Source organism: Ambystoma mexicanum, chromosome 3q, assembly GCF_040938575.1.
Source record: "Ambystoma mexicanum isolate Mex_15411 chromosome 3q, UKY_AmexF1_1, whole genome shotgun sequence".
In the NCBI taxonomy this organism is placed as follows: domain Eukaryota; kingdom Metazoa; phylum Chordata; class Amphibia; order Caudata; family Ambystomatidae; genus Ambystoma; species Ambystoma mexicanum.
In genome coordinates, this window is record NC_090926.1 from 1218626202 (window position 1) to 1218648798 (window position 22597).

Consider the following 22597-nt stretch of genomic DNA (forward strand, 5'->3'; position numbering starts at 1 on the left):
AACATGTCAGGATGGAAAAAGGCATAACTTGCCCTATGCTAAAGAGGGATTTCCCTACCTAAATAAAAATAAGGAACATCTGTTTCGAAGAGTATAATTTAGGACTCTGTGTCCACAATCTATGCGTGCCCTCATAACTAATCTATACTGATTGTAGGGACATCAGCAATCAAAATAACAGTGTTGAAAAATAAAGAATTGTATTTCTTCCAGCTCCAGATGATCTTGCGGTTCCCCTTGCCCAAGATTAGCCCTATGAAAGAGTTTAAAAAAAAAAAAGGTATCGAGTTCCCTTTCCTTAAATTCAATATAGTTCCACAACAATGGTCTTGGGGTTCCCTTTCCCCAAGTTCAATATAGTTCTGAACAGTGGTCTTGGAGCTCCCTTCCTCACGTTCAATACAGTTCTGGACAATGGTCTTAGAATCTGATGCATCAACTTATATTTGATAGTTTCAAAATGTTTCACCCAATTCCAGGTCATTGCGTAATTCCTTTTGGATTCTTATTTGACCAAGTCTTCAGTTATTTCAAATTAACTCAAATACATCAGTTCGGAATAACATTGTGAGTGTCAAAACCCTTCCTTTCAGGACAAATGTTTCACTTGGATAGCCTATTTCACTTTAATTCCTTGAAAACAATTGTAAAAACATAGGATCGCCACTTTGTAGCAGGGTGCAGTAGTTTCAAACTAAGTCAATAGCGTAGGATACTTTTAAATAACGAGAATTCAGGTTACGGAGACTTTCGAAAACGTTCACCTTCCTTTACTTGGAGAAACGCGCCCACTCCTGTACTGCCTTATTTAATAGTCGTACAATATGCCTTTAGCCTCAAGTAACATATTCAGTCTCCCTTCAGTGTCTTGGTTTGCAGGGCTCTTTAATTAGTTTAATGGAGGCTTGTTACATTTTATCCATTCGCAAGCGAGTTTCACAGCATTTAGAGTGTTCAAAAATGCTTTGTTAATTACTGTTGTAGCTAGCGTTCGCGCTCACAAAGCGGTTTTGTGTCGTTTTCCCCAGCTGACACTCACGGCTTATGCTCCTGCTTCTGCGACAGCGCTCGGCTTTGCATGGTGCTTCTTGGTCCTCTGCTCACAAGGGTTTTCCGCTCTGCCCTTCACACATACCCCTGGAGGCAACAAGCAGTTCTGTTTGACCTTTTTGGCAATACCACTGCCAGCATAGCTTCCCGCTGCACCACCGTTAAGCAAGGGACTCGGAGCTTAACTTCCAGACTCAAAACCCAGCCTACAAGGCTGTCCATTGGGGCGAAAAGGCTGAGGCTGCCTAATAGCGGCACCTAAAGATTTGGCTGCCCACTTTGAAGTCTGCAACTTCTCAAAGCTTTCGTTAGCCTTGTTGCCAAAAAGATGAAACCCATCAAAAGGCATGTTGAGGAGTCTGGATTGCACATCTGCGCAAATGCCGACCTCCTCAACCACGCAAATGTGCGTATTATGGTGCTTGTAGCCATGGTTCTGCTGATGCCGTCAGCAGAATCCAGACCCGACTGAAGAGACTCACACATGGCTTCTATGCCGTCTCTAATAATAGCCAAGAACCCGTCTCTTTCCTCCCCCTTGGGAAATGCAGTCCCATAGAGTGAATGAGAATTTTGCAAGGGCGCATGTGGAGTTGGCTTATTTTAGAGCCATACTCCCTGCAGAAAATACTTTTCTTGCCCATCCATCTACTCTCTTGTCATCCCTATCTGGAGAAATAGTAGGGTAAGCTGCGAGCTTGGAAGTTGTGGTAGCTGCCTGTAACCACCAGACTCTCTGTAGTGGGGTGTTTAGACAGGTAGTCATGGTCACTACTGGAAGGGTGGTATTTTTTGGTCAGGTTTTTGTTCAGGGCCGGATTAGTTTCTGGCGTCTCCCAATTTGCCGCCACCCTTTTTTGGAGGGCGATGTGAAAAGGTAAAATAGGATCCATCTGCAGACCCTTATCAAGGATGTCCGTCAGATCACATAGCAAAATTATGGGGATCTGATGTATTACCACAAGTTGAACAATGGATTGCAGATGTAAATGTATGTATTGCGATGGAACAGAGGGTATATAGGGCCAGAGGTTGTCTGGAAAAAGCTGGGAAAATCTGGCAAAAATGGGAAGATGCTCAGTGATTTGCCTAATTTGCCAAATCTGATCAGTGTATGAACCAAAGTAATGCGATGTTGCTGCTGCAAATAATATATTGTGTTTACTGTGCAGGGTAAGTGGATCCAATGACCTTTCGTATGATTGTTATAGCTTGACTCCATAGGCGTCCACTGTTGTAATGTATATCATAAAAACCGATAAAATGTGTTACAAAAAAGGTGTGGGGAGGCCTACTCCACCCCATATAGTCTACCACTTTAGACATTAGCTGTCTATATGAAGCATCTGCGTGTTCACCAGCCTCAGGTCTACCAAAATCCAGCTCAGGTGAAGTGTCTACCCCACTGGCCGTTTGTAAATTATCGCAAAAATCTTTCAACCTAGACTCTTCTGAAATAAAGCTCTCAATTGTGTTGAGAGACTTAAAATAATCTTTCCTTGGTAAAGGAACATAGGTTTTTTTCTGACATAGGCATTGAAGTCTTAATAAACTGTGGATTCGACGCTTGAGGAGTCATCAAAATATTTTTTGGCTTCGATGTCACCATTGGTTTAGGTGGCGTGGTTGGCGGCGAGGGCGCAGCTGGCATCGATGGCTCTGCTGGCGGCGACGACCTCAACCTATGTTTGATCTTACTTGTCATCACACTGAGGCCTCGACGGCTCCCGATTAGGATCTGGCCTTCGTCCCGGGCTTGAGGGCGCGCAGGATTTGGCTTGAGCCCTTACCTTAACGGCTTCTTTGGAAGGTGCAGTAGGAGCATGGCTTGCCGGGGTTTCATTTCTGACCTAAATGCTTCTCATTCGGCAGGTGTGGATTTTTCCGTGGGGCAAGATACCCTCTAAGGGGAGGTGTCTGATGACGAAGTCGCAGAAGGTGACCTGTGGTGCCTCTTTTAGTGGTGGGAGCCACTCCTTTTTTTAATTTTTTTTTTTACCTACCGCCAATTTCCCTTTTCACTCCTTCATGGCCTTTCCAGTCATCGACTGGCACTTGGAGCAGGCTGAGGTCTTATGCTCCACCCCGAGACACCACAGAAAAACTCAGTGTGGGTAGGTTAACGACATCTTAGAATTACAATCTCAACACTTCTTGAACCCATTCTTCGGGGTAGTTGGTGTCGATGAAGCAGACATTATCGCGAAGAACAAAGGAAGCATGCAGTAGTTTTCTTGAAGCATTAGCTTACGCGGGAAAACAGAGCTGAAGAAGGGAATAGTTTCTTACCTGTAACTTCATTTCTCCAGCATTGGTATCTTTCATGGATTCACATGCTTAGAATATTCCCCGTCGTCAGGCTGGGAATCCTCGGTAAGTTATATAGACATTTTCCATAGGAAACATTCTGACACTTTTGTGTCCTATCTACGTCGTTTTGGGCCGCGCACGCCAGCGCCACTAGGACGTACAGGTATACATAGCCCCACCCCCACGGCTCCCTCAGATTTCGGCCCCCAAAGTTGTATGGGGGGGATCTCTGGTTTGCATGCTCAGGGGAGGCGGCGGGCGCATGTGAATCCATGAAAGATACCAATGCTGGAGAAATTGAGTTACAGGTAAGAAACTATTCCCTTCTCCAGCATTGGAACTTTCATGGATTCACATGCTTAGAATAGATTGTATAGCAGTATCCCCCAACATTGGAGGCGTGTATGCAAACCAACATCACCATAATCACAAAGCATATTTACCATGGCAACACATTACATTATAGTATGTTAACAGTGAAAGACAACACTTTAAAGCATAGTTGCCGAAGGGTGTAACCCCCACTTGGGGCTTACCTTATTGGAACAGGTGACGTAGTACTGCACGCCCCATCTGTGTATCTTCAGCATGTTGCTGTGCGAGACAGTAATGCCGGGTAAACGTGTGTGGTACCGACCAGGAAGCCGCCTGACAGATATCCCCCAGCGGAATTCCGGACCACAACGCCGTCGGCGACGATGTAGATCTCGTCGAATGGGCTCTTGGACGCTTTTCTAGCGGTTTTCCGGCCTTGGAATGACAATAAGAAATGGCCGAAGACACCCATCTGGATAGTCCTTGTTTGGAGATCACCTTACCCTTAGCCGCAGGACCATAAACTACGAAAAGTTGTCTCGTGTCTCTGAAGCTTTGAGTGCGATGGAGATAAAATTTTAAAGCTCTTTTCATGTCCAATGTATGGAGAGTCTTCTGCGCCACCGAAGACGGTGTTGGAAAAAATGTAGGCAACACTAAAAATGTAGGGTGTTTATTGAACATGGAAGGCACTTTAGGTATGAAATGCGGGTTAGTGGCCAGCACAACCTTATTACTGAAAAACCTCAAATACGGAGGGTCGATCACTAAAGCTTGTATTTCTGACAGACGTCGAGCTGAAGTAATAGCCACCAGGAAAGCCAATTTCCAAGACAAAAATGTTAATGATGTTGACGACATTGGTTCAAAAGGGGGTTTCATCAGGGCTGCCAGAACTAGGTTTAGACTCCAGATCGGAGGAAACTTCTTCGTGGGAGGAAAGGTTTGAAACAACCCTTTAAGGAAGTGTTTAACTAGGCGGTCACTGAACAATGGAGTTGAATGTCTCTTCCGAGTAAATCTCAAGATGGCAGCCAGATGCACCTTTATGGATGAAACAGACAAACCGTTTTTAGCCAGGAGCAACAAGTATGGTAGGAGCTGTTCCGGAGTGATCGTCAGCGGGACCAAACCTGGTTGACCTGTGCACCATATGCAGAACCTTTTCCATTTGTATGAATATGAAGCGTTCGTGGAAGATGCCCTTGCAGCTTGCAAAGTGCGACGACAATCCGCTGGAATCGCCAACGCGCCAAACTCAGAGAAATCAGGAGCCAGGCCGTCAGACTGAGGCTGTCCGGGTCGTGATGCCAAACGACCCCTTTCTCCTGAGACAGAAGGTTGGGGATCTTCTGGAACATCATTGGTTCTGCCACTGAAAGGTGAAGTAGATCGGAGAACCACACTTGTCTGGCCCAATACGGGGCCACCAGGATCACCCGACATGGATATCTGTGGATCCATTGCAGAGTCCGACGGATGAGAGGGAATGGGGGGAAGGTATACAGAAACTTGCCCGTCCACAGGAAGGATAACGCGTCCCCTAGCAAGTCTTGTTGTGGCCACCTGCTCGCGTATTGTGAGCATTTCTTGTTGTCTCTCGTCACAAAGAGATCGAGGGCCGGATGACCCCATTTCGCGAAGACACGGTGCAGTTGTTGGTCGTTCAGTTCCCATTCGTGTAGACGATTCATCTCCCTGCTGAGAGCGTCTACTTGCACATTTCTTACTCCTGGTAAGTGGAACGCCAACAGATGTATGTTGTGTTGGAGGGCCAAATGCCAGATCTCCTGGGCTTCCGTCGACAGGATCCTGGAGCGAGTTCTTCCCCGCTTTCTTAGATAAAACATTGTTGTTGTGTTGTATGTCATGATTCTCACCACTGAGCCCTTTATCTGTGGTAGAAAGGATTTCAGGGCCCAACGCACCGCCCTCAACTCTAGCAGATTGATGTGAAGGGCGGATTCTTCCGATGACCAACGACCCTCAACCTGTAGGGACCCCAGATGAGCTCCCCACCCAGTTAGAGAAGCATCCGTCACCACTGTCCTCTGGAACGCAGGTTCCAGCAGGGGCATTCCCTTCGTCAGATGTATGGAATTTCTCCACCATTGAAGAGCCTGCACGAGCTGGCCGTTGATGGTCAACTTGTCTGACCAGCGCCCTTGACTCTGTGCCCATCGATCCGCCAAGAATTCCTGAAGAGGCCTCATGAAGAGGAGACAATTGTCGATCAAGGGTATGCAGGACGACATGGTCCCCAGCAGGGACATGTACCTTCGCACTGACACTCTGGTGTCGACCTTCCATTCCGATGCCTTTTGTTGCAGTTTGTGAATCCTTTCGAGGGATGGCCTCACCAGCCCCGACTGTGTGTGGAACTCTGCCTCGAAAAAAACCAAGGTCCTTGATGGCTTTAATGAGGACTTGTCGAAGTTCACTTCGAAGCCCAAACATTGTAGGAGGGACATGGTGGCATCTAGGCTTTCTTGTGCCCTTTCCGTAGACAATCCCCTCACTAGCTAGTCGTCCAAATAAGGGTACACATGGTTACCTTCCTTTCTTAACCAGGCTGCTATTGGAGCCAGACATTTGGTGAACGTCCTGGGGGACGATTTTAGTCCGAATGGGAGGACATTGAACTGATAGTGGGTTCGTCCGACGACGAACCGCAGAAATCTTTTGTGTCGTCGACGCATCGGGATATGGAAGTATGCGTCCTGAAGGTCTAGCGACGACAAATAATCTCTGGGTTGTATCGATCGGATCACCTCCTGGAGCGTCAGCATTTTGAATTTTAAATTCTTGAGCAGTTTGTTGAGTGCTCGTAGATCCAGAATGGGACGCCATTTTCCATTTGGTTTCTAGACGACAAAGTAACGGGAGTACACTCCCCGTCCTTTTTCTGCCATCGGGACCAGTTCTATAGCCCCTTTCTGCAGCATAAGCGCCACCTCCTGCAGTAGTATTTGAAGGTGGGGCTGAGCCGAGAACACCGGTGGAATGTGTGGTGGTTTGGCCTTGAACTGTAGAGAGTGGCTCAGATGAATCGTGTCCAAAACCCATTGGTCTGTTGTTATGCGCTCCCACTCGTCGACGTGACGAGACACCCGGCTCCCCAGGACGTCTTGAAACATGTAATTGTTGGTTCTTGGCTTGTTTATCTTTCGTCGACGAAGGGTAGGCACCCCACCGTCTGGAGGTTTGGTAATCTCTGCCTCTACGAGAAGACTGGGCCGCACGTCTGTAGCCTTGGGACGAGTAGGAGGGTCTGTTGAAACCTCGGTCTCTAGATGACCCAAACCGGGAGTTACCAGAAGCCCCTCTGAAAGGACGAAAGGAACGAAAATTCCTACCACTCTGGAGGGCTCCGAGTGACCGCGCCGTGTCAGTATCCTCTTTCATGCCCTTCAAGGCCTCATCAACTTTTTCACCGAACAGTTGTTCCCCTTCACACGGCATATCCAAGACTTTATATTACACCTCCGGTCTGAACGTAGTGCACTTGAGCCAGGCTGGTCTTTGTAGTACTACGCCATTATTGATCTTCTTAAATCCGGACTCGGCTAGGTCGACAGCAATGTTTATAGCATGGTTGGAGGCCTCTTCTCCTTCCCGTACTAGCAACATGGCAGACTTTCTATGTTCTTTGGGCAAATGTTCCAAGATAGGAGCCAGCCGGTGCCACATTTCCCTGTCATACCTAGACATAATCGCCAAGGAGTTGGCTGCTTTAACTGTAGTCGCGCCGACCGACAGCACCTTCTTGCCAAAAGCGTCTTGCCTCCTGGCTTCGTTGTCCGGCGGGGTCTTACATTTATGTTGAGACCTGGTCTTTCTAGCCGCCGCCGCAGACACCACCGATTCCGGCAAGGGTTGAGACGTCAAGCACTTAGGAGTCGATTCCGGAGCCTTGAATTTCTTCTCCAAACGACCTTTTACTGCCGGTTCCGAGAAAGGATGACGCATGGTCTTCAGGCCCTCTTGCCAGACATGGTTCAAAATAGGGATGGCGAATATGGATTCCCGCTCCTTGCCCATATGATCAAAAAGAAAACAATCCTTTTTCTCTTCTTCAGGGACTAGGCCAAACTCAGCACACACCTTACTCATCATGGCATGGAACGCCCCCACGTCGTCAGGTGGTGATGGCTGCGCCGGACTTCTCGGAGCTTCCATTTCCACTTCAGAGTCCCATGTTGGGTCCCTTGAGGGGGATAGTGAGATGTCTGAACCCGACCCTTCGCGGTCTGAATCAGAGTCCGGTAGTTCTCCCTCTTCTTGTGGACGAGAGCGATCTTCCACAGCTTGGGAAGCGGCAGTAATCCTGGTCGTCGAGCGAGGAGCCGGGCCTGGCTCGTCGACGAGTGGCGTAGACTGTAGCAGTGCCGGGGCACTGGGCCGAGGTATCTGTGTGTCCAAACGCTCTAACAGCTTCTGTAGCGTATTTAGCACCTCCAAGGACAGAACTGCCTGGGGGTTCAGTAATGACGAGGTCGTAGGGATGGTACCCCCACTCAAGAGCGTCACCGCACTGGTTGGTTGCAACCCCAGATCGGTTGGGTGTGTGACCGGGCCACATTCCTCGTCAGCCGACGAGATGGAAAAAGCCGCCTCTGGTTGCAGCAGGGCCTCAGGCGGAACGGTGTCGAAAACCTCCGGTTGCCATCCCATAGACGGAACCACCGTCGACGACGATATGTTTCCTACAGCCGCAGTCTGAACCGTGGGAGGAGCCGCTGATGACGCAGGCGTCGACGAGCGCGCCGTCGACGAAGCAAGTGGCGCAGGGCCTTGAGGTGTTCCCGCCACGTTCAGGCCGGCTTGCTGGCCAAGGCCTCTCGACTCAAGGTAGACTTATGACGGTCTCCTGAGGAGGTTTTAGATGGTTCTTTTCACTCCTTTTTAGACGAGGAGGAAGAAGACGACGCCTTGTGTGAAGAGGGGGCCTTCAAATGTTTCTCCGAATGCTTCTCCGAGGGGCGTTTTTCAGCAGAACGCGCCTTCTTCGTCGGGGGTGCTGACTTACTTCTCGAGGCCGTGGAGCCCACCTCCGATGCCGGGTACGCACCCACCCCGTCATTGAGCCAATCGACAAGGCGTCTTTTTCAGTCTTTGAGGGTCTTCTGTGAGAAGCCCTGACAGATTTCACATGTGTCCGCTGTGTGGTGAGGATGAAGACAGTAAATGCAGTCCATATGACCATCCCCTTCGTACACCTTAAGACCGCATGTAGCACACGGACAAAACAACGCCTTTCCAGACATTTTTTCGAGAAGAAAAAACAGTCGCAGAAGTAGAAAGTACAACCTAACCAAATAGCATATACGCGAGGTAATCCCACCACTTTGGAAGACAGTTGAAATCTGAGGGAGCCGCGGTGGCGGGGCTATATATACCTGTACGTCCTAGTGGCGCTGGCGTGCGCGGCCCAAAACGACATAGATAGGACACAAAAGTGTCAGAATCTTTCCTATGGAAAATGTCTGTATAACTTACAGAGGATTCCCAGCCTGACGACGGGGAATATTCTAAGCATGTGAATCCATGAAAGATCCAATGCTGGACAAATGGGCGCTGCGCTTGCTATATATGCCTTCGATTACATCATCCTTGGGATGGAGGGACATCCGAGTCGACTGCATCGACGCACAGTGTCCTCTGTCGGAAAAGAAAATCTAAAGCAGCTGAAGCTGGATATCGAATATCAAAGATGAGGAATACGTGGGAGGACACAATCGATTTGAAATATGGTTACAATATCACTGTAATAGGATATACATTTCATCACCATATGTGGCATGACTATCAGTTTGTACATGCCCATTTTACCAAGATCTTTTAGTTGTGTGACCACCAAATTGGATGGTACCATGTTCCCCTGCCCAATGGACCTTGACAAATACCCACTGGCTACTGGTTAGATTTATTTCGTTGGGCAGTGGTAGCAAGGGAGAAAACAGGGTACACCTAACTGGCCCCAAATTACGTCCCCGTCTACAACCCTTTTGTTTCTCGGATGAACATCGAAAAGGCAAAGATCAGGGCAATGTGGACTTTGAAAGCTGTTTCCCGCTTCCCAAACAAGGGAGCCTCTCATTTAATGGGAGGAGTTTGTGACAAACCTGGTCAATTCGACCTTTTCCCCAGAGAGGAGCCACAACCTGTGAAACTATGAAGGTGAGCTCACTCTGCAAGACCCTTCCTAGGGGTCTGAGCAAATAGCCCTCACTGAGAGGGACACCCCCCTCGAGGACCAGTACTCCAAGTCCCAGAAGTACCTCCCGGACTGGACAACCATGTCAGACTATATGGGAATTGAAAAAACTGTAGTTACTTCTGTTTTGAAACCACCAAACAGTGCCATTTCTTCAATCTCTTTGTCTCCAGGTAATGATAGATCTCACCTGACATCTACAGTCGAAGAACCTCAGGAAATCCCTCATATTTGTATTGCTTTGGTTTCACCGAAAAGTGACATCACTTAAAACCGTTTGACTTCAAGTAATAATGAGTTCCATCTGAGTACCACAGTCAAGGAAGAAGGATACCCCCCTTTTTACTGTGATGATGTTCTTAAGAACAGGAGGATCTGTGAACAAGGAGGAATCACCTACACAGGGAGGAATGAATCCTATGCAAAGGCAAACCTCTGTGGAAGAGACGTCCTGGAGTGGAAGTCACACCAGGCACAAGAGCCAGTGGTAGTGTGGGAAGCAAGTCTAAGACTAGCCGAATGCTGTAAGGCCGGCATCCCACCTGACCGAGAACCCAGGGTCGAAGGGAGAGGTGCATATGGGGAAGCACCCATTTCCACTGGTTTCGCACCCGCGACGACACCATCGTAGACAGGGGGCCTAGCAACCAATGCCGAGACCAGATTGCAAGGGAGGTCACGATTGCAAGTCAACGAGTTCATTGCAGAGGGCTGGAGTACCAGTGAATCGAACGCTCTCATAGAGAATACCATTGAGAGGTACGAATATCAATATACCAAGGCTGAGGGAGCCTACTAGGTTACGGGAGCCTTAGAAAACTGAAGGGGCAAAAGCCGAATGAAGCCGAACAAGAAAAATACCAACACTTTGAATGAAGGTCAACTCAAGAGAACCTCTAAGAACCTATTACAGGAGCCTGAGAAACACGAAAGGGCAAGCACCCTGTATGAAGCAGAACACGAGGAATAACAACACTTTGGGCCTCATTACAAGTGTTGCAGTGAGGCAACAACGGCGCCGGTAGTGCTACTGGTGCCATTGTTAGCTCGCCGCAACATTCCGAGTTTGCACACGGATGCCGCTCTGGACACCTGGTCAGACCAGACGTCCAGAGCGGCACCCGCGAGCAGTCCAGGATGCTAACAACGGTCCCGTCATTAACGGGACCGTTGTTAGCATCCTCCCCATTCCCACTGAGCCCTATGGGGGCTCGAATGGGGACGTACCGGGTCCGAAACCAGAGAATGGGAATTACTGGGCCCGCAAATGTTGGAATGGCCGGGTAATTACCCATCTGGTAAAAATGGCATGGCTACCTCCAAATTCGTAATGAGGCCCTTTGTGTACAGGTTGGAAGAACCTACGAGATAACAAGAGCCTGAGAAACCCAAACGTGCATGCGCTCTTGTGAATCAGATAGACAGAGACACAAGTTCTGCATATAATGTATGGAAGGCATGGTATGAACAGTAAGACTGAGGTCCAACTGCGCTTTTATACAGTTAAATCCATTCTGAGCGTGCTATAAATACTCAAAATCAAGACAGACACAAGTGACCACAGTTCAAGGGTGTTTATTGAACTTCAACAAGGGTATCAAACGCCTATCTAATCCTAAACCTATAGATGGGAGCAAGCTATGACAGTCAAATAATAATAATAACGCAGTCCTAGTTGTTTCTTGTCAAAATAAAAGGGCCTATACTAAAAAATAAACGATTGCCAATACTTACCTCTAAATACAAATAGTTTGGGGTAGTGTTTATAAAAATGAAAGAAGTGGCCACAAAAATGATATGTCAGGATGTTCAGGCCGTTGGCCTCCCTTCCCCATTTTTTCAGCACAGGACAAGGTGGTTCACTCGGGCGTAGCACAATCTCTGGCTTCTTTGGCACAAGGATACAGTTAAATCACTAGCATCAGGGCCTACTGTACCCATGTCTCTTTGCCTATCAAAGACTCTTCATGCAACAAAACAAACTAGAAGTTATTTTCCTCTTACAAATACTCAAATCAGTTGATTCACTATTCACCCCAGATACCCCTCAGCTGGGCTCAGATCCCTGTAATACAATGATCGTCATTTTGGATCCTCCTCTTCCAGGCTCAGATCCTCTTTCACAATGTTCACAGGATATGCTTTCTTTGGTGACTCACTTCTTAATACAATTAGTCTCCCTCATCCTGGTTCGGAACTATTTCAGTTAGCATCAGGTATCGAAGACATTCGAATGTGCTCAGGGTTTGGCTTGCCCCATTGCAGGACCACTTTGATTTCACAACTCCTTTTTACAATTGCCACCTTTCAGTTGGATACCTAACAGACATTCGAATGAGCACCCACGTGTCGCCGGACCACTCTGTTTACAGTATCTGTCTTGGCTTCAAAAGTTCAGTCACTCATCTGCTGTTTAATTATATTCGCGCCGCTTGTCACATACGCTTCACACACTGTTCTCTTCACTTTTCTCTATACAATGTTGCTGCTTGCAACATTGGCTTCAACACAGGCCGGCCTGGTATTGTAACACTTACCTTTGGGGACCTGCAGGAGTGCCTGGTCTAGACTGTGGGGAAGCGTAGTCTTGGGTGGGTGATGCTAGCCCAAACCACTCTCTCCCCTATTTTGGCTGAATGGGTGTAAACCCAGCAGGTGATAAGGTTGAGAGTGGTTTGGTTTGATGTTACAGCTCTTCAGTGTTGCATCTGAATGGACCTACAATGAACAAGGGGATGTAAGTAACCGTTCTCAGCTCTCTCCCTCCACCTGCCTTGCTTAAGCCCTGAATGTGCAGGCTGGCGGGACTGAGGAATGACTCACATAGTTATTGATTCGTGCTCAGGTCTTCGAATAGACATCAGGTTCCAGTCTCTTCACTGGGACTGTGGGCCAGACCAGCTGCAGCGCACGTGAGGCTGTGTGGAAGGTAAGTTTCTGCTTGCACGTTGCAAACTGTCCTTTGCAGTGTCCTTTTTGCTCTAGAAGTATCTTTTGAGTGTCTGTTGAATGTCCTTATCACTCTTAAAATGTCTGTTGAGTCGCCAACTATAAACGCCCAATGTTCGAGTTTCTTCCGTGCTAGACGCACAGTTCGTTCTTGAAATAATGCCTCCTTTGTTCCTTACAGGGTCGGAGAGGTGCTGCCAGCTGAGCGCTGTTGCGAAGGATAATGCCGGCGAGATGCGCTGTGGCGAGGGATAGTGCCGGCGAGGTGGTGTCAGGTGAGCACAGTTGCAAGGGATGACACCGGTCCCCAGAGTGAAGAGAAACTGGAACCGTGGAACGTCCAATAAGGTAAGCGGGTCTTAGCAGGGGGTTGTATGTAGGATGTGTTTGCAGGAATAACGCTTTCTTGTTTCCTTCTTTCCTAGGTCCTGAAGCACGTGTCTTGAGCTGAAGCGGCCGCCACACGGTAAGTATGAAAATAGCAGCCAACTCCGGATGTTTGCTGGACTCAGACCGCGGCTCTGGTTACTCGCAGGATTCCAATGCTGGTAGCAGATGCCTCGGGTGGATAGCTCAGGGGCAATTTTTTTCTCGTGAGGATAGCTCATGGGCAACGTGCTTCCAAGGCGACACAGAGCACCACAGGTTCGATCCCCGGGACCGCGTTTAGAAACCTCTGGGTATTAAGCACATTATAAATAACCTATCATATCATATCATATCATGCCGGTAGCAGAAAACAGGCCACGTGCTAAGCTCCAAGTGGAACGGAGTGGCAAGCGTTACGCTGCTTGCTCTGACAGCCGGAGAAAACGTAAGGGCTGGGTGTGCCCAGGGCGGGGTTTATATAGCTGTGGGCTGCACCTAGCTCCACTAGACCACCAAGGAAACTTCTGATGAGGATTGCCAGGGGCCGTCTTGGTTCCTGTATGGCGTCCTGCTCTGGGGGCCATTTTGATGGTGGCAGTTGCCAGTGTTTGTGAACTGCAACCTGTGCCAGCCAGCAACCCTTAGTGTCCAGGCTCTGCCTACACTGTGTGTTGATGTTCTGTTAGGGGTCAGGCTAGGGATTATGACAGGTATCAGTCTCCCCAACTCACCGGCTGTGCTGACTTCACGGGCGTTGCTTTGTTGTGGGAGCCAAGGACAGTACCACAGCAGCAAACGATCCTCCCCGCCTTGTCTATCGACGTGGGAGAGCCCCAGGTTCCTCTGGCACACAGTGCAGGTTTCTTCAGCTTTGATTCCAGGTCTTATGTTTCTTATTCTCGAAGGCTCATGAAAGGAACGGTCTTTCTCTGAAAACGTCAACGGCACTTCCTCCCTTGTAACCCTCTTCGGTCTTGCCCTCTTTCTGCTTATATTAAACTGCCATCTTGGAATTGCTGCTTCCTCGTGTGCTTTGCCTTGCTCAGATTGTGCTTTTGTGCTCCGTTTTTTATCCATGTGGGGAAGTGTGATGGAAGTCAGGTGCGTGTAAGGATCAGTAATGACCTGACCATTTTATTGGGACATGCCAGGTATACGGCTCAGGTGTTAGTACGTTTTTTCTCACAGTGAGCTGTCTGTGAGAAAATGTTTGTGTCGTAAAAGGGGCGAGTTGAGTTCCGAAGTATGCTACCTGGTAGGATGGAGAAAAGGTGGTACAGGGAAGGGGATACGGCGTCTCGCCTTTCGGTGTCCTACTTCCACTCCCCGAAGACCCCTTCTCCTGGTATTCCTCCCGCACTGGTCCACCCCCAGGAACCAGATTCAAAAGCGATGGCCGCGTCCTGGTGAACTGGATGACAGATCCCAGGGGACTAGCGGGTGAGACACCTTCAGGTTTCTCACAATAAGCAGAAAAAACCGACAAGGTTACGGGAGAAGCGCCCTGTGTGAAACAAATTGAGTTGAATACGAACATTTAGCATCGTAGCTGTGGAAGCAGATGAGGTTACAGGAACCCTAGTGAGCAAATGCCCTATATAAAGTTCATACCTGAGAGTGAACAAGTCCCCCAGAGAGCCATAAGACTTTGGGGAGTCCAAGAGCCACAAGCTTGTTCTCAAGAGACTGGGGTCCACTGAAACGTATTGAAGAATCTTTTTTTTAATATAACTTCTTCAAGAAAGATCTGAACTGATGGAAGACTTATTTTGTACTTTGACGAGCAGACTTAGTTTTAGTTTGATAGATAGGGAATGTTCCTCATAGAAATAGGGCAAGTTAGGAGTTTTCTTGTTTATTTGAATAAAACCATATTGAACAGTCAACTATCCTCATGAAGAATTTATAGCGATCAGTTCAGTGCTTGCTGATGAAGCTATGAAGCTTGGAGCCTAGAGCGCTGAAGCGGTCACTCTCTGCCTCAGTGAGGGTCTGGCGGGTGCCACTTTGACTGCTGCCGTCAACTATGTCCAGCAACCCTCTCACTAGTCCTCTGTGATTTCTTCCCAGAGAAGTAAGAAGCAGGCTACCACCCAGGCAGGTAGACATCTTGGCTCTTAGTAAACATCCAACTCAGAACTGTTCCAGAGCCCACCTTGCAGACCAACCTTTACCAACAGGGTTAAATGGCAGACAGCTACAGACTGACTTCCAGGTAACTAGGGTTAACCTGGTGCACTGCTGCCAGGTAGAGGGCAGCTGCGGACAGGGCAATTAGAGCAAACAAACAACTCAGAAGCGACACTCGACCACAAGGTCGAGTATCCTGAAAATGGTACTCCATCCTGCTAAAAAGTACTTGACTATGCTAGTGTAAAGTTAAGTCTGGACCCTTTCCGCCATAGATGATCTGATCCAGACTGAGATTCTCTTCCTTAAAAAGGGTACTCAGTGTACGCAAATCGTTGAATAATCTGATTGTGCACTCAGAACTGAATATTCATTTTCTTGATCACCATTTCCTATTAAGAATCTAGAAATTCTCGGTGACGGTCTGATCAGATTAATCACATAGTTTATTTCATTTGTCCTTTCAAATATTTATAGGCACACCACACTAAACAAAATATCCCCCGGTTCAAATCCTAAACTCTAAGGTGGTAGATGCAGGCAGAGAAGCTTAGTTTCCTGGTCCAAATTAATAGCAGCAGACACTCTTTTAGTGAATATCTTAATATGATAAAGTATCTCTTGTATTATTTTGTTTGCGTTTGTGACCTCATATCACTAACGCATGCCAGAGTGCTGTTTACAAGACTACGTTGCAACCTATTACCATTAAATGCCACAGTCAAATGCTCCAATGAGCCATCAGAAGATCAAGGTCACTGCCCACGAAGCAGGGGTTACAAAGAGAGCAGAGCGCGCTACCTTTTCTTCAGCTCTTGGTATAGCACGCTTAAGAAAAAATGTATGATAGACCTCTTGCATTCATTGGATCGAGCAGGTTACCAGGACACAGAGAAAAGATGACTCCATCTGGACACCCCTCTGGATTTGCATAAGTTGGTAACTTATATCAAATTGGAACTAAAGAGAAGATCAGCTCTAGCCCAGAAACACTGACACCAAGGAAAGTAGGGTAAGAGAGTAGGGGTGGACACAGGTTATACACTAATACTTGATCAGGCCACTCGCGAGGAGTTTGTCCAATATGCATGTTGGAGTGGCTGCTTGTTTTGGTATTTTTAAAGTTAGCTGTGGTGCAGAGCATTCCCTGAGAATATGATTCTATGTTACCTCTTTATTTATAAGAGATGACTATACTTATGGATTCCGAAAATGCTCTCTTTTAATGATGTGCACAATGTTATACATTTTATCAGGTTCTAGCGTATTGTTTTCTAAAACGGTAATTTCGATGTTGGATTGTACTGCGTTATGTTTAATGGGCATTTGTCTAAATGAACAATTGGACAAGTGAATTTCGGTGAGGAGGTCATGGGGAAAAAGGAGAGGGGAAAGTGCTGTTGGCATTGAAGGCAGAGAGAAAGATAATTTCTTCTTTGAAGGGTTTAGGATGTGGAAGCGTGGAGCCATCCGCCGGCGGTTGGCAGCTAGACAGTTGGTTATGCATCCAGAGATTACAAGGGTAAAGATGTGGAAGGAAACACACATCCAAGTATTGTTAGCCAAAAGGTGATGGCTAAAGCCAAAAGGGGGAAATTAAGTTTTCCAAGGGAAGAGAATCATAGGAAGACAAGGTGTGGGCGTAGGACTGACCCTTGACGAACACCCACAGGAAGAGGTTTTGGTGTTGAGGACGATGTGCTGGGGTTCCATGGGATGAACATAGATAGGACACCCAGTCGAGTATGGTTTTATTGGAGTGAAGGAGGGATGGATGATTGCAGTTTCGGAGGCAGCTCAAAGCTCTATAAGGATGACAATGGAGGAGATCTGCAAGTGGTGGGCATTTGTAAGAGAATTGGAGATGTGGATGATAGCAATCTCAGCGGAGGGGGGGAGAGAGAGAGAGAGAGAGAGAGAGAGAGAGAGAGAGAGAGAGAGAGAGAGAATGAGAATTAGAAAGTGAAAGTGGTGGAGAGACAACTTGGAGTGGAATGCATACTAGGCTGAGGTGGGATACCACAGAGTTAGGCTCGAATTTACGTTTGGTGATAGATGAGAGAGGGAGATGGGAGGGTGGCGGAGGAATAGAGATTGTGAAGTGAATGAGGGAGTGGTCATAGAGGTAGGGGTCAATTTTGGAAGCAAAGGAGAGAGAAGGGTGGAAGATAGGAATATGAGATCAAAAGAGTTACATTGGGTGTAAGTGGGCAAGTTATGTATGTTGCCTAGTGGGTTGTCAGAGAGAGTGGAGTAAAGTTGTAGCTCTGGGCTCTTCAGTTCACCAATTATCATGGCTGGGACATCTGCTGGGAGTGTTTCAAGTAAAAAGGTCAAGATCAGAAGAGGTTGAGCGAGTTAGGTTGGCAAGATGAGGAGGCTAGTAATCGGTTGGGAATGAGGCGTCGGACAGACATATGATCAAAGGAGGAGGGGTTGAAATCAGAAGGGCTGGCAATGGTGCGTCCTTCCTGATTTTGAGGCCACAATCACAGACTTATTTGGAGAGACAAGGGTAGGTATAGGCAGCCCGTACGAGGCGCTGCCAAGTTGGTGGGGTCTAGGCTGCAATCCAGGTTTTCAGAGACAGCCACCACTGAGAGTTTCGGATCATGAAAATCAAAATGATTTGTGAGGACTTGGGTATTTGTGGGGAGGGATTTGGCATTCCAGTGGCCCATGGCGAGTTGAACATGGGGACCAGAGTCAGAAAAGGAAGTTGCTGGAGTAGACGATGGGAAGTGAGTATGGTAGACACAATTGCAATTTGTGGGCCAGGAAAGAGAGGAGCTGCCTAATGGTGTCAATAGTGTTTAGGAGGAGAGTGAAGAATGGGGCCAAGGATACAGGGGAGGGCAGCAGGGGTTGGGGTAGTAGGTAGAGGGGAGGGAAGAGAGGAGGTGGATGGACCCCATGTGTGAGAAAGAGGGAATGACCATTTAGGATGAGAAGCAGGATTGGCAGGAGCATAGTGGGCAGAGTGTTGGGAAGGGTATAGGGTGGAAGGGGCACAGGATGCTACACAAACAAACAGCGCAATTTAAAGAAATCACAATATCCTAGGCAATGCAAACAGTGCTATTTGGATTGTGTAGTTGGTGCATACACGTGGAGGTGTTTTTAAAAGTGCTCAGGCAGATAATGAAAATGGGACTTGCAAGGTAGTTCTGCATTTATGGGAAAATGAGTGGAGGGGGGGTCATAAGGTGGAATGAGGGGCCCTAGGTCTTACCACTTACCAAGGTCAAAATGAACCTGCCCTCAACTGTGCAGCAAGCCCTCTGCTGTGGATAACAGGCTGCGGGGCGTCCCATGACAAGGGATTGCAAATCGACTGTAAGGGTCAATGAGGGAGCTGCCTGATTGCAAAACGGCCACCCAGATGGGACAAGGGGCAGGCATAGCATGGTCCAAATGCAGGGATCTTCTTCAGCTGAACTTCACCTCCACCAGGGGCTGCGGTGCGGTTGTTAGTGCTGGCTGCAGACTTCTGCAGTACCATCTATTAGCTCATGACACTCAAATAATCTTCTCCTTCTTCTCTTTCACACTGAAATCATGCTCTTCTATCACCAACTGTCTTCCCATACCCAACACTGGATCGAACTTCAATGTCTAATGTACAGCTCTTGGAAAACGGAGACCATCAACCACCCAGCTTCTAATACCACACACCCGAAGCTCCCACCCATCTCCCTTCTCTTCCCAAGTATCCCATCCCCATTCCTTAAACCTCCCAACATGGGGTATCTTTTAGAGCAACAACAAACTTAAACCTGTTCATTATCTCCTCTGTCCATGCATCAGCCTCTGGAAGAATTCCTGGGTCCAGCCCACCTAATTTAACATGCCACCAAAATCTTGATTTCCACAAAGGTCGTGAGCAGGCTAGGCTACTGCTCTAACCTTGCAGTGGAACTCTCCCTTCTTAATAAGGAAGTGGGTTTTGCCACCCAAACTAACTACCATGGCTTCTCTCCTCCCTCCACCTGCGCATCCATGTGGGATGGCTCTCCAAGCAGCAATAGCCCTCACCAAATTCCTTCTTGTGTTTAAAGCCATTCATTGACTCACCAACACTGTATTGCTACTCCCAATATTGCACCCTGTCATCCCACGTCCTCCTCAACCTCTCCATTGCTCGTCCTCCCTGCTCTCCCCCCAATTCTGCTAATTTCCCCTCCTTGCTCCCTTGCTACTAGAATACTGTACCCTTCTGAGATCAAGAGCTTAACTACATAGCAGTCCTTCAATATTGCTTTCAAAAAGCACCTTCTCTATTTAGACGGGTAAATGAGATGTACATTGATATCATCCCTTATGTTTAATTTCCACCACTCCTCCAACTGCTCGTAACTGAATATATTATACATGCTGTCTTATCACTATTGTCGCTCAAAGCTTCACTCCAACACCACTGCTTGGTTTTATGAATTAACTCATTACTAAGCTATATGATGAATCCTGTGGAATCATCACTGATTCCCTGATGGTAGTCTCGCCCCGCATGGCCTGGAAAAAGCAGCCGCTACTTGACCATGGGGGTGGTGCTAGGCAAGAGGATCATGCGAGAGGAGATGAGTACAGGGGAAAAGTGGTGGCTCCGACAGAAGAGACGTGGTATTCTCCTATTTCTGTAAGGAGGAAACCCTAACTCCAGAGTCTTTGATGGCATATTGTTATGAAACATCTGATGTTTATGATTATTGTATTTTAAATGCAACTGTTTGACCATGTGATTTAAAAACAATTGAGAATTCCTTGGACTACAAGTCCCAGAAAGCCTCAGGTACTTTGACATGGAAAAGGAGCAAGGGGTCCATGTGGAGGAAATGGGACATCAAAATGAATGTGCAGTCTAGTTGTTTTCAACTTATTCCACTATGCGGGACATTTAAATCCCCAGATTACTTGTTACAAGTGGAACGAGAAGGAGAGAGAAGGAAGGCTGCAGAGTGCGTGGAACGGAAACCTCACGAAGGGTCGTGGGGAGAACGGGAGACGTCTGCCAGAAGCAGATTGCCGGCGTTTGGGACCAGATCAGAGGAACGCTTTAGGAGAGAAAGCGAATGGTACCTAGCAGGGCTGTCAGAGGTCACACGGTCCTGGCAGCGAAGGTCAAGAGAACCGATGCAGGGACCTAATGAGAATCTGCCAGAAGGCAAAGCTGTCCCCTTGCGAGCACATCGCAGCAGCCGCACAGTGAACCGGTGAGTCACCCTAGAGACGTAGGGGGCGCTAAAAAGCATTTTGCAAGCATGTTTTAATACTGATCAGATAAGATCTGAAAAGAGAAGGCAAACATGGAATAATTCTTTTGACTCGAGATGTCAGTTGGGGGAAACTTGGAACCAGCATTGCCCAAGCCAAAAGCCATTGCTAAAAGAACAACAGGGGCAAGCATGAGAAGACAGTTTGGGTAAACCTTGAACCAGCAATGCCATAAGCCCAGAGAGATTGTGAAAGAAAAAAAGGCAAGAGTTGTACAATGCTCCTGACATGAGATGTCAGTTGGGGGAAACCTGGAACAAGCATTGCCAAGAGCGATTGAAAGAAAGGTTGACAAACAGAGCTTGAACAAACCCTCACATATGGGATGTTAGTATGGGGGAAATTGTCACACGTAAACACTGAAGTCAACAAAGTTGTGTTGTCGAAGAGAAAGTGAATGTTGTAAAGAGACCTGATAAGAGTATCAGGGGGTGAACCTTTTTGGAAAGTGATACCTGGCACGAGAGTACACCAGGGGATCACTGTGAGCCAAAAGGGGATTATTCCGGACAGGAGAGTAAACCAGGATATCAAGATTTTTCAGTTGAGAGGTTTCCTGGCAGGAGAGTGTAAAGGGAAACTCGTTTTGAATTGGTATGTTAAAGAAAGACTTGGTCATATTAAGTTCTCGTTTCAATTGAACATTTTGTTAACCAGAGACTTTGAAAAGGCTTGCCTTTTGCCAAACTTAAATCTCTATTGGAGAAAAGATATTTGTTTAGCCATACTGAAAATTAGAAAAGACTTTCCTTTGACATATTCAAACCAGTATTGTGGAAAAGACATTTTTCTTTGCCATTCTGCAAAACTATGAGAGACTTCCTTTTTGCTATATTCTAACCACTGTTGTGGATGGAACATTTGTTTTACGATCTTGAAGAGAGTATTAGGCAAAGGAAACATGTACACTGCCTTTAAGAGACTGCTATTGACAGAGAACACTGTGAATGGTTTTCAATGTTAGGTTGAGGGTCAGATTGAGTTTGGATACAAGGTCATCCTATTTTAGTTTTAGTTTCAAAGGAAGGGACATTCACGCTAGGATAGGTAAAGTTAGGCCGTAATCTAAACTCCTTTTTTTTGATAAAATGGCTAATGTTGAGAATATCACCATTTTTCGTCCGCCTCATTTCTGACTGCTCACAGATATTATTTTTAAAGCACCCAGTAATGTGACTGATGAGAGTACCACTGGTGCCCTGATTTTCAGGGTTTATGATAGAAGTTTTATTTTCTGGTCTCTCAACTAAATACAAATAAACGGACTTTGGGGTTAGAGGATCCCAGACCTTCAGTGCCTTACCAGGACAACCATCTGATCGAAGTCAGCCATCTCCTTCACTCCTAGGAGCCTAGCTCACCTCACTTGGTCGTCCCATTGAAGCTCTGGTTTTCATTAACTGTTCCAAGTGTCAAAAGTTCTCAAGAACAGCGAGTAAAACAGCCTCCTCCAGTCTGATTTCCTACTCACCTGCTCCAGACTGTACTCAATGGTTTATGGTCAATCCATCAATTTCAAATGCATCGAAATGCATTTCCATCAATGCAAAAGCATTGAATACCTTTCCATCGAAATGCTATCTTTTACATGTAAAAATGCATTACCATCGAATTTCTAAATGGACAAGTTTAGATAGCTATGCACTTTTAAATGTAAAAAAAACAGCATTTCCAGGCATTTATTTGTAACGTTAAAACGTTACATTGAGCTGTCCAGTGATGAAATCTTCAAAGGATTTTAGCACTGGCCAGCTTCATGTAACGTTGAATTTTTTTGAGGGGGGAGGGGTTCCCCCCACCAACCCTCCCAACTCCCAAAATACCCCCCTAACCCAACTCATACCCTAATCCTAATTCTAACCCTTGCCCTACACCTTAACCAAACCCTAATTCTAACCCTTGCCCTACCCCTTACAATAACCCTAAATCTACCCCTTACTCTAACCCTTACCCGTGCCCTACTCCATACCCTAACCCTAATTTTGA

At 47.1% G+C, this 22597-nt stretch overlaps 1 protein-coding gene across 4 annotated transcripts in view; it reads right to left on the reverse strand.

Moving 5' to 3' along the window:
* FBXW9 (F-box and WD repeat domain containing 9) overlaps positions 1-22597 on the reverse strand; it is a 503699-nt gene that overhangs the window by 193896 nt on the left and 287206 nt on the right. The gene's annotated exons all lie outside the window — the stretch shown is intronic.